This window comes from Peromyscus californicus, unplaced genomic scaffold (genome assembly GCF_007827085.1).
Source record: "Peromyscus californicus insignis strain IS unplaced genomic scaffold, ASM782708v3 Scaffold_10__1_contigs__length_136768540, whole genome shotgun sequence".
Lineage (NCBI taxonomy): Eukaryota > Metazoa > Chordata > Mammalia > Rodentia > Cricetidae > Peromyscus > Peromyscus californicus.
In genome coordinates this window covers 112,598,830-112,611,511 of record NW_026294391.1, presented here as the reverse complement: position 1 = coordinate 112,611,511, position 12,682 = coordinate 112,598,830, and the positions used below count along the sequence as shown (strand labels likewise).

The 12,682-nt window shown below is 41.8% G+C and overlaps 2 long non-coding RNA genes across 30 annotated transcripts in view; one reads left to right on the top strand and one right to left on the bottom strand.

Moving 5' to 3' along the window:
• LOC128111070 (uncharacterized) overlaps positions 1–11,296 on the top strand; it is a 71,134-nt gene extending 59,838 nt beyond the window's left edge. For 17 of the 19 annotated variants that reach the window (XR_008218476.1, XR_008218465.1, XR_008218461.1 and 14 more), the window contains 2 exons: positions 353–485; positions 6,669–11,296. This is a non-coding gene — a long non-coding RNA (uncharacterized LOC128111070). Of the gene's footprint in view, positions 1–352; positions 486–1,531; positions 1,733–4,463; positions 4,653–6,668 lie in introns of all 19 variants that reach the window. The other 2 variants (XR_008218463.1, XR_008218456.1) reach the window with 2 other exon arrangements.
• Positions 1–12,682, bottom strand: part of LOC128111105 (uncharacterized) — a 90,135-nt gene that overhangs the window by 60,973 nt on the left and 16,480 nt on the right. The gene's annotated exons all lie outside the window — the stretch shown is intronic.

Genomic DNA, 12,682 nt, shown 5'->3' with positions numbered 1-12,682 from the left:
CTTGGCTGTGGAATGTTATGTCAACACTTGTGTTTCAATGTTACATGAGAAAAGCACAAGATAAAAATACAATCTAGTGACCTATCCTTTTGGAATTTAAAGTCATTTTCATACCTGTATCACTCCAAATAGGATTATGGACATTCAGTCTTGAGAGCACAGAGATCCTCCTTACAGGCTGGTAGTCAACCTCCTGCTGTTGGATACACAGGCCTATTGTCTATATCAGTATCTGGAGTATGATGCCCTAGGAACCTGTGAAGTGGATCTGGTAAGGAACCAGATTTGCTGTTCTCTGTCATTGACGTATCGGCATTTGCTTTTCTCTTCTATGCCTGGATCCTGAAATTAGCTCTCAAGAGCACAGGCCAACTGGGTATGATGAGAAAGCACTGGAGGTAGAATGTTGCTGTATGAAGAAGGGGCAAATGCAACACCTGACCATGTGGACCTTGAGATCTAGAAAGAAGAGCTACCTGCTAAGGGTAGGCACTTTACATCTCACTTTCTCTTCTGTTTCTGTGATGCCAGCCTGGCCCTTTTCAACTTGATCTGCCCTTGATATCAAATGGGAATGCAAAGCTGAATTCCAAGACTGGAGCTGATTTTTCTCAGGTTGGAGGAAAAAGATGCGTAAAGTTGTACAAATCTGGCTCCCCCACTCCCACAGATTTGATGGGTGGGAACAGAGTGCCTGGAATCAAGGCTTTGCACTCTCTTGGGACAACACTGCTATCTTTCAGATACCTCATAAATTTCTGTGCAGGCCCTAGGAGATTTTTCAAAGGCAGGGCCTGGTGGCAGATCAAATGGATCCAAATCCAAACTAGGTCTCTGACCTTAGGGGCATGGTGCCATCATGTACCATAGCAGTGTCTTAGTGTACAGCCTAGTGATTGACAGGGGAAGTGCACAGTTGCCGCGAATTCAGGAACAGGAAGTCAAGGTGGTGCTTCAGTATTGCTAGCCTAGAGTATTAGTCTAGTAGCTGATTTTACAAGAAAGGGAGATTTGGAATTCAGTAAGTCTTGGTCATTTAAGCCGGGTAGAATTAAGCACTATTTGGTTTGGCCACTGTGGCCCGATGGCTAGGTAAGGTTCAAGAGTCCAATCCACTTTGGCTAGATGAAAAGATTCGCATATCAGATAGGGGCTCCTAAATGGGGTGTTGTTCGAGAAGATTCCCCTGATGTGCTGGAGGCAGCTGTGGAGGTGTGGCCGATTTCTCGGGTCTAGAGCAAAGGTGGCTTTGTGCGAAGAGGGATTGTTTGTGTTTACAGTGCTAGGAATGACATGGGGGCCTCTGCTGTTTAGGTCAAGGTGTCACATCTGGGCATGCAGCAGTATAAGAGGAGGTTTGGTAGTTTTACTCTGATGTCATGACTCCCAAGTGTAGCACGAATCTTAAAAGTCTTATTAATAAGAACAAACCTGGAGCCAGGTATTGGGGTGAATGCTGGAAGATCAGAGAAGCAGAACAAGCCACAGCTACCTCACCTCGCCAATTCCTCAGCTGATCCTGTTTCTTCAGACTGGAAGCCTCCGAGTCCTCGTCCAAATGGATCTCAGCTGAACTGATGCCCAAAAGACTAAACGCTTAACAGACTATACCCAAGGGAACAGTCCACTAGGCTTGCTCATCACCAACCTACTATGAAACAGATAAGAAAACTGTGGAGAATAATATGATTTTTGTCTCAGGCATCAAGAACTTCAGCCATCTATAAGTCTGGTATGGTAGTATATGCTTGTATTCCTTGTACTCCATAACCTGACGCGGGAATATCATGAGCTCCAGGGCAGTCTGTACATTGTTCAGTTTGAGGGTAATATGAGCTACATTCACAGATCCTATGTCAAAGACAAAAGCAAATTTAAGAAGCTGATGAGAAATAGACAATGAATAAAAATTGGATAAAAAGGTAATTCAATATTTGAGATAAAGAATTCCATGTCTGTTCCTTGTATGGCTCCTTTTAAAGTAAATATTTGGTTTTAGCATGTTTCCTTTGATTGAGAGACAGAGCAAAAATTCTGCAAGATGGTCTGTAACTTGAATTTCTAAAGGTATTTTAATAAAAAACCTGGAGCCAGATATTGCTATAAAAGCTGAAAGATCAGAGAAGCAAAGCAAGCCACAGCCACCTACTCTTACCTCACCAACTCCTCAGCCTGAAAAACCTCAGCTAATAGGCTTGTAGCCGAATGAGCTTCCTCAGCCGAAAAGGCTTTAGTTCCTGTCTCCTCACGACTTATATATCTTTCTCTACTCAGGCATCACTTCCCTCCTAGTGCTGGGATTAATGGTGTGTGTCTCCCAAATATTGAGATTAAAGGTGTGAAATCTCAAGTACTAAGATTAGAGTTGTGTGCCATCACTGCCTGGCTCAGTTTCTCTCCTAGACTGAGTCAATCTCATGTAATCCAGGGTGGCTTTGAACTCACAAAGATCCAGACAGATCACTACCTCCCTAATCGTCTCTGCTAGGATTAAAGGTGTGTGCCACCACTGTCTGGCCTCTATGTTTAATCTAGTGGCTTGTTCTATTCCCTGATCTTCAGTCAAATTTTATTAGGGTACACAATATATCATCACAATGGTCCAGTAAGTAAAAGTGTTTGCATGCAAGCCTGAGAATTTATGTTCCATCTCCTGGAGCTCTTTGAAGGAGATAACCAACTTCTACAAATTGTCTGTTGACCTTTGGAAGTACACTGCAGTGGTACACGCACACACATACATTTATATTAAATAAAGTTGTTTTGTCTTAAACTCACTTTAAAACATCCCCGCCCAAGATACTCTAAGGACATAAGCACCCCAGGGCCACCAAATAGCACAGTGACACTAACTGTAAACCTGCCAAGGTACAGTGACATGAGACAATGTCTCCTTGAGCAGCCATTTGAGGTTTTTCTCTAGGCTTGTCCTAGCTGGGTTGAACTGAGGTTCTATTCTACAACGTGTGCTTCCTGTGTTGGTGTGCGGGCCTATCCTGGCTGCCGCTAGTCCACCTCACTCTCTGGGTTCTACGCTAATGGAGGATTAGGGTCCAGTTCTCTCTTCAGGCCTTAGGAGAAAAGGAAGGCCCAATCCTCTTCCAGAGCCCTAAAGGCCACACTGCCACACTGCTAGAACTCAAGGGAAGCACCTTATCTGTTGAAACTATGTCTTCATGGGGGCAGTCATGACCTAAAAGGAACCATTGTGTTGCCCTCCTCTCCTGCCTGTCCAGTCTGAAAAAAAAAAAAATCACTCTTCATGAATAAAGGAGCCAGGAAGTAAACATGCCTTCCATTTTGTCTGGACTCAGAACCAGTTTAAAAGGCAGCCATTTTGTTTTTGTTTTACCATCTCAAGTCTATAACTACACTCCATCAGCACTCTTGTCCTTTCCCTAGGTAAATTTCCTTTGGACTTCACAATGGTAATTTGTAAGTAAGTAAAGTAAGTAAGTTGCTATTGTGCCATCAGATCTACTTAATGGGGTAACTTGGATGAAGGCAGAAAGAAGGAATTGCTTGAAGCCTGGGAAACATTTTCTCTAGCAAATAATTTAACAGATTTGGGCATGATGTTATTTAATGCAAGTTAGTTCGTTATCTATTAACCTGCCACATTTCTATTTTCTAAATACTATGAACTTCTGACTGGAAAGTCATTCTCTCATAAAGCCATTTGGAAAGACATTCATCCATACAAAAGCATTACTAAAACTTCAGACAGAACCACTGAGTATCCACTTTTCTAAAGCAATGTTTTATGGTATATTAAATTTTACCTTTACTTGTGGTAGAGGTCTAAAGTGTTGACAAACAAATTTAGGAGTCTTCATATTCACTGTCTATGTGAAGGCAATACAGACTCCATTTTAAGGAAGGGCCACCACCTAAGACCACCTGCTGTACTCAGTTCCAGGAAGGCCTCACTCAGGAATGTACCATGACAAATTGAACAGATATAGGACATTCTGTCTGCAGTTTATGGCCCTTGAAGATATGAGACAATCCTGATAAACAGCCCAGATAATCCTGCTCAGCAAATTCTGGTTCCCTGCCAAAAGTCCAACCCAGTAGTTTCAAAATCACCTTGCCCCATATCCCCTCTACCCAATCCCAAATTGCCAAAGCATGTAATTTCTGGCTTGTGGTTTTTCCCTATAAAAACTCTAACCCTGGGCCCGCTACCACTGCTGTGATTTTCTAGAGATGTCCCCAGGGCTCAAGCACTTTCCTTCTACTTTTTCCTTCACTTACTGGATAAGTACCACTGAGTTAATCAGGCCTGAATGCACACAGTCCAGAGAGAATTTATTGAGGCAAAAGATGAGGATTCTGATGAGGGGTGGTTTTCACTTTTCGGCTTGAATTGGGAAAAACAAAAGTAAAATGGCTGCCTTGTAAGCTAGATCCCTAACACTGAACAAAATGGATGCCAGGCATTTCTCACTTTTTTTTTTCAGACCAAATGGGCGGGAGAAGAGAATGTAAGATGGCGCTGCTGAGCTTATCTAGAGCACTACTGCCCCCAAGTGGAATTAGTTTTAGCAAACGTGGCACCATCACGGTTTCTTTCCCATAAACCCCAGCAAGGAAGAGGACTGGCTGACAAATGGAAGCTCATTGTCTCCAAGGCACCAAGATACCAGAAAGTGGGTATATCCTAGAAGCTGGCGTAAGTCCTCAAAGAACCTGAACATCCAGAGACCCGAACTGATCCACCAATGGCTTGGAATACTGAAAGTGTGTTCTATCCAGTTTGGACTTGGAAACAGGAAACAACTCAGACAAAGGCTAACTCTCCCCAGTCAAGATGACTGGCGGGTTAGAGAGTGAGACTAGGTGTCAAAGAACTTAGGACAGTCTTGGGTAGGGTATGGCGGCATAGGAAAGATGTGGGGGCGGGGCTGTGAGTTTACTGCTCTTGCCTGGAAGGTAGCAGAACTTCACGTGCCATCACTGTACTACCATTGTACAATACCTGGTAGAGCGGATTGCTGCAGTGTAAGACCAGCAGGGACAAGCCAGTTCCTGGTGGCACAGTGTGGCTGGGAAGGGCCTAAGGTGTTTTATTGTCTGAAGGCTTGGAGGACCCAAAACACAAGAAGCAAGAGCAAAGAATTATGCTTCCTTCTAGGAGAACAAACACAAGTGGGAGACAGAGAGAGTAGATTCAGTGTGATCCCTAAAATCCCAATGAACATTTTTTACAGAAATAGAATAGCTAAACTTCATGTGGAATTTGAAGATGAGTAGTTGATACAATATTGATTTTCATATAAGACACAGAGTGGCAAGCCCCATACCTTTTACATTATCATCTCTTAACTGTCTTCTCAAGTAAAATACAGAAGTCCATATATTCCAAATATGTTACTATGTCCACAGTTAAGGTGATGCCAAAGAGGATAAAGTTATAGCTTTATGATGTCCGTCACTGCTGAAGATAGTCTGTTTGAATGTATTTCTGAGCTACACGGGTGACTGAATTTGAAATGCCAGTTTTAAACATTTGTTGAGTTGTTGTGAAAGGACTAAGCAGATGCCATAACAGGCTGCTCAGTCTTCTCTCATTGATCAGGCCTCAATTTCAGTTTCCTGAGACTTGAGCAAGCAGTTTCTGGGAGGGCCATGAACAAAAGACTGCTCAAAGTTCAGCCGGATGTTTACTGTCTGGGGCCCCTCACCAACTTAGAGTTATGTGCAGTACGTGCTTGGCCAGCCAGCCCCCATGGTGGCTCAAGGACAAAGCCTGGGACTTGTGCTGGACTGCCCCCAAAGTAATAAGTTGTAACCACCAACCAGTAAATTCAAAGGTTACATACCCTCACCCAATTAAAAGAGAGCAGAGATAAAAATAAACCAATCCGAATTGCACCCGTGCAAAACTCCCCAAACCCCTCTGAAGGACTTGTGGATTTTGCCTTTAAAAAGCTAGCCACACAAAGAAAAAGCAAGTTCCTCCTGGCCTCACTACAAGCGAATGCTTTGGATCGAGCTTCCCTGCCTGCGGCTTGTAAACAAACAGAAATAAACCATGCTATTGCATTCTGTATCTAAGGTGTCTGGTGGAATCTTTGGGGTCACAATCTGGGCATAACAGTTGTTTTAATGTTTTTTGGAGATACAGTTTGCTTTTTCTATTTGGAGTACTCACACTTTGTAGTCCAGCTTTCACCGTCTTGAACCTACTTCTGATGTATCCACCAACCTATTTTAAAGTTGTCTTGATTTATGACTTTCCTTGTTCTGTAAAACTATAAAAATCCTGTGACAGTGCTTCCATGTTGGAACATGGAATTTGGGGTAACCTAAGTCTGTGTTTCTGGGCCATGATCACTCAGAATGGCTCCAGAATAAATTATCTCTTATCCCCTTTTAGATGAGAGCTGTGGTTTTTATATCAACATATGAATGCTTTATTTTCTACAGTCTAGACCTTGACATTATTTAAGTGTCAAAAAGTGCCCAGAAACTAGAACTTTTTAGAGGTCAAATGCAATGTAATTAAGTTTAAAAAAAAAAAAAAAGTAAAGTCAGCCTGATCCTTGGGTACAAAAGGACTAGTGCCTAGTTCAGAATATAGAGACCACTTGGAAGGGAATCTGGATGAGAACCATGCTGTGTTCTCTAATCCTGATGTTTAAGCATTTTCTCTTCTTTCCTAGGTCTGGATCCCCTAGGTTTGCCCCAAGAACCACCAGAAAGTTTGATACCATATAGAAGGCTGGTGGGTAAAGAGCGGCAGAAACCAGAAGACTTGGCTATGTGGACACAGACTTCTTCAAAATGACATGTATCTGATCATAGATGACAGTGGGTACCTCAGGCGGGTCTTACTTCTTTTCCTTTGTTTCTCCATAGTTCTGGTGCTGGGATAAAGTTCCAGCCTTTCCTAATGTCTCTGCTATTGATAGCAAATGGAATCCAAAAGGTAAATTCTTAGATAAGCTCACTCTTTTTCAGATCGAGGAAAAAAGATTCGCCTTTGGGATCTTTTTTTCAGATTGGAAGGGCGGGGGTAGAGTCAACTCCTTGATGCTTATGGACAAATACTGCCATCTTGCGGACGAGTTTCACAAACCCCCACCAATACATAATTTCTTCCATGCAAGTCCCTAGGAAAGCTGTGCCTATGGGAGGTTGAAGAGTCCCAGATTCCACTAACCATTACAATATTTTCCTCTGTGGGTAGCTTGGAGCCATGCACTAGTGTACTCTAGATGCGTAACCTAGAGACAAAGGGACTGGAACCAAGTGCAGTCGCCCTGAGGTACAGGAAGAAGAAGTGGAGGGGCAGAGCTAAGATTAAAAAAATTATTTATTGTATTTATTAATTTTTATTATTTTTAATGATGTGTACATTTCTGTGAGGGTAAGTACCTACCACCCCTCTTGGTTGTTAGGAATCAACTCAGGCCCCGGACAGGAGCAGTACATAAAACTGAGGAATTCCTCTAGCCCCAAGCCTGGAGTCTCGATTAAAAAATTGTCTTAGCAAGCTCATCATGACCATTACATTTCCATTGGGAATGACTGGCTGATTTACCATGACAGAAGCAGCCACAAGGAATACCAAACTCCAAAAGCAGTGATGTCAAGAGAAAGCTTGCATGTTGCTTCAAGGGAACTGAGTAGTAGACAAAGACCACCAGGAACGTGCATTTATCTCTAGGAGGGGCTCTTTGGTCTTCCCAAACTTGAAGATCCCAGTTGGTGGTCCTAATGCCTTCCTGTATCAGTATTTTTGTCCAAGGTTCATCTTTCCAGGCTGCTCCTAGCTTCAGGGTCTAGACTGCAGCATCATTAGTGTCTATCCTCTCCTAACTCCTTTGGAAATGACATGTTGGCCAGCTTGGAGCCTAGTCACCTTCTAAGACCTTTAAGGCCAGTCATTCCCTTTTGAATGAGCTCCATGGAAAAGAACTTGGTGTTTTAAAAGCATTGCCTCATGTGTAAGTATATATCTACACCATCCCTTCCTGTCTGAAAAAACTTGACCAAGAAAAGGAAGCCAGAACATATAGTTACAGTTCATTTTGGCCTTGTTGATGTGATTTAAAGCCCAGAGAGCAGCTTTGTTTTCTGTTTTTGTTTTGAGAGACAAGATCTAGCTGTGTATCCCTGAGGAGCATTTCCTCAGCCTCAGGCTTGGGCTAGTTTGTCAGTGTTTTCAAACATCTCTAGCAAAAACCTCACAAATCCAAATGTTCCTTTTTATTACTGTTTGATACCAATATTCTTCTTTCAGCCTCTCCTGTCAAACCCTGTTTACCTATGAAGAATTTTCCCACACATCTGAATCTACAAGAAGCACAGTTCTTGTTCAACTCTCCAGACAATTGGGCGCACGCACCTGAGACCATCCCAAACACTCCTTCTCATGCTGTATGACTTCCAGAACTGATCCGTGCTTGCTATTTCTACACCACTGCAATAACATAGCCCCTCTGGCTTAGCACAGAGATGTTAGTTAAAATCCTGCTAAGTCATGCTTCAAGGGGCTGGAGCTGGAAAGAAGTGCCCATGTGAGCCTGAATTTGTCTTTCCATGGGTTTTTGTTATCTTAAAATTGAGAGGAACCAATGCCCCTTTTTGGGCTCTGTACAATCATTTTCCACACCAAGGTATAACTGGCATCCATGCCTCTCTTAGGACATTAAGGAGAAGGCATGGGGGGCCCAATGTTAAATTTTTCAACTGGAGGCACACTGATTGTGGGGACAGACTTTCATGTTGTTGTTCACTCCAGAGTCTTCCAGGGAGGATCTCAATTTAGACAAGGCTAGAGAACAAATACTTGCATTGTTGTGACCCTTCCTTGATCATGGTGTGGGCTTCCATACCCCTATATAAGTTTTAAAGACACCAGAGAGTGAGCCTTCAAAACCAAGTGTTCTCTATCATTCTGAAGGGAAAAATATTTTCTGTCTCTTGTCAATCACCATTCACAAAGCACAACTCAAGAGATGGTTAAGACTCATCAGACAAATCTGTACCAGTTACGAGGACAGGGGATTTGAGTTCAGTCTGTCATCAATGAACCCCTTTTGTCCATCATACACCATTGCATTCCTTCTCGGATGCTTAGAAAAAGCAAGCATTTTACAGGGGAACAAGTATCTTTTCTGTATACACTGTATTGTTGTATTATCATGCGCTGCTTAAGCTCACTGAGAAGCTGGGTCTGGAGGTGGGACTTGGCCTTTCTACTTGAGACCCAAGCATGTTTGTCTGAAAGTATGCTTCTAAACCTCCTATCCTGGGTTAGTCTAGACACGTGGTTCAGGGAAAAGGAGAGCAACAAAACAGGCCAAGAGTAAAGGGACTGTACCCTTAGGAACAGCTCAGAGTCAATTTATTTCCAATACATCTCCAATAGAAACAGAGGTTTCTTTTGTTTATTCTCTAACAGAAGATGTCTGTAATGAACACAGGTAATAGGTAACACCAGCATCACAGTTTTAACAGGCCTACTTCAGCTGATTTCTTAAGGATGTTCTAAACATTGATTTGATGATGGTTTGTTATCTACCTGTATGGTACCCACACTCATAGCAAACCAAAGTCACAGGTATGGTAAAGCATTCTCTGGACCATACAGAATATAAAGAGACCTTTGTCTTGTGTTTTCTATGAGGTTTGCCTGGGAATTTACAAAGCCTCATTGTCAACAATGTATACAGGTAATCTTAATTTATCACATTATGCAATGCATATAGCTTGGATTAAACCATCATTTAATAAGATGTTACTGTGATATAAGGAAAGAAATAAAAGGGAACTAATAAGTAGAAGAGATAATGAAATATTAAAAGGATATGGAAACTTTGTCCTTAGTTAAGATCACTGGATGTTTCCAAACTGGAAAAGATAAAAAGACAGTGGAAAGCCTGAAGAAATCACAAAAGGTCTGAGTAGGTTATAGAAAGTATGGGAAAGATGAGGGATAGTGATGATACATGTAAGATTAAAATTTCTAATGTCCAATGTCCTGTTTAGATCAATAGCATTCTCTTACGTTGAAGATATGCGTTTGGTAACCTTCACAAGGACTGACATAAACCATCAAAATAGTCTACGCAAGACTTATTTAAAAGTGTTTGACTTTTGCCAAACTTTATTTAATGTTACACAAAAGTTAAAAAATACCAGACTGGTGTAACTGACCTGGGTTTTAAATAACCATACTTAGAAGCCTATACTAATGTGAATAGAGGGATTAAATGGGACTGCATTTTGGACCTTGCCTTCAAAGGTCCTACAACTCTGGCAAGTCACTGTCTTCCTGATCAGAGAAGCTATGGAGACTGCACAGGGTGGACTCTAGCCAGGGGACAACAGCATTTGTACATTTTATGAACAGAAGAGTTGATACAAAGAGAATGGCCTCAATGCTTCAAAAGAATGTTGTCAGCAATGCCTTGTGACTTATGTGCAACATAGCACAACTAATAAATGAAAGAAAAAGGACAAAGAAGGGCCCTCCTCCCAATCACAAATGACCCCTGAGGACCAGACACTCAACTGGCTTTGACAGTAAAAGAAAGTTATTTTAGGCCACCTGCATGGTCTTAAAGTAGTAGGAAAGTATAATCAAAGGTTAAAAATTATATATACATATAATAACTTAAAAATTATACACATAAATTTTAACCTTTGATTATATATATAAATAATTATGTATAGGATATATATGGATCATATTCACCAGACATTACTTAGGTCTATGTGAGGTATTTGTTATAAACCATTTCTGACTAATTTTTTTTTCTTGATAAGGAAAATACTGCATAGACACAGGACTTCAAACTTTAGGTCAATTTCAGCACTGCAGCACCTACATGGGAACCTACAGTTGAGAGAGACAGACCCACTGTTCTAACCTAAAAATCATACACTAGTTAAATATCTTCTGCTCTAGAAGCCAGCTGAGGGGGACCTCACACTAGGATTTTAGCCTTTCCAACAGCTATCAAAGTACCTGAAAGCAGATCCTGGGTTCATCACTCTCAAGGCAAGCCTTGGAGAATGGGAGTGGGGGGAAAGACCTGAGGAGCCCAAAGGATGGGTGTTCTTGCAAGCCTATGGAGGCTTTATAATGGACATTGACTTGAACATTTTTATTTTTAGACAGGCTTTTTTTGTTCTGGCTTCTAGTGTTCTGCCTGGGGCTTATAATGCTGAGCTGTTATAAAAATTCATGCCTGCTTCTAGTGGGAAAGAATCATTCCCCTGCTCAGAGATCTGCAATTTTCCTTCTCCTTTTTTAAAGTTAAATTTATTTTACATTTTATGTGTATGGGTGTTTTGTCTGTGTGTCTTTTGTCTTCTGCAGAAACCAGAAGAGGGTATCAGATCCCATGAGACTGGAGTTATAGACAGTTATAAACTGCCATGTGGGTGCTGGGAATCAAATCCCCTGCAAGAGCAGCCAGTGTTAACCACTAAGCCATCTCTCCAAACCCCCCAAACTCTTTTGCCTTTAATTCTTGTCTCCCAGCTTCAGTGGAGGACTTCCTCACTATACCTGGCTACTATACAAATGAATTCATTGATACACTTTTGAGGTCTCTTACTTATATAGACCCACCAACCACAACACCCAAAGCCCCCAAAATGATGTCAAAATTCTTTAACCCTCAACTAGTTATCTCCTAGAAAGGGAATGGTGAGACCAGGAGATAGGAGTTGGCTAGGTAATTTAGAGGCAAGAACATTGAAAGGACAGTTCCAGGAATGTCTGGCTCCCCAGCAAAAACGTTCTGTTATCTCCTACATGAGCGCCTTTGCCTGGAGGATATATGAGACGACAAGACAGTAATCCCTTGAGGCGAACAGCTTTAGAATTGGATCTCTAGATTTTTATGGCAAAAATAGGTCGCATCAATTTCCCAATTTTGGTCCATCTCTTAAATGATATTAGGATTACCTCTTCAGAATGAATGATGTTACATTCATTACTCAATGTATGCGCATTGATCTGGCTGGACTTGTCAGTTGCCTGATAGAGGGCAGCACTCAGGAAGGTTGATTCATCAAAAACTCCAATAAAGAGGAGAGGAATGCTTGCCCCTTAATTGAGATAGTGTGCTTTTCCTTCCTAGAAAGCCCACCCTTGGTGTGGTAGCTTTTGGACCCACATCTATGCTATGCAGCTTGGCCAAGGTCTCCTGCTTGACTCAGAAGGACAATTCTCACTTTTTCTTCTCTCACCCTCCCCTGTACATGGCTATTTGTCCATCACATGGATTCTATAAACAGCACAACATGGTTTTCTCCCTTTTCATCTTCCTTCTTTGGGCAGCTGAGAGATTTACACCTTGACCATCCTGGGGAATTTCTTTTAAATTGATAAAATTGTCCCTAATTCAATTGTCCTTCAGAGCCTTAAGAGGGGACTCAAGTTTCCCATAACAGAAAGACACCCACAGGAACAATCCAAAAAGGGAACAGTTTTTTTTTTAAGTGACTCATTTTATTTGTGTGTATGTGCATGTTCACCCAGGATAGAAGAGTGCATTAGTTTCCCTTGAGCTGGAGTTACGGGGTCTGGGAGCCTCCTAACATGGGTGCTGGGAACCTAACTGTCTGTTCCAAGAGCAGCAAACGTATTCAGTCTACATTATGAGTTCTTTTGGAAGGGTTTTTGGTGCTGCTTTTCTTCATGATTAGTGCACTG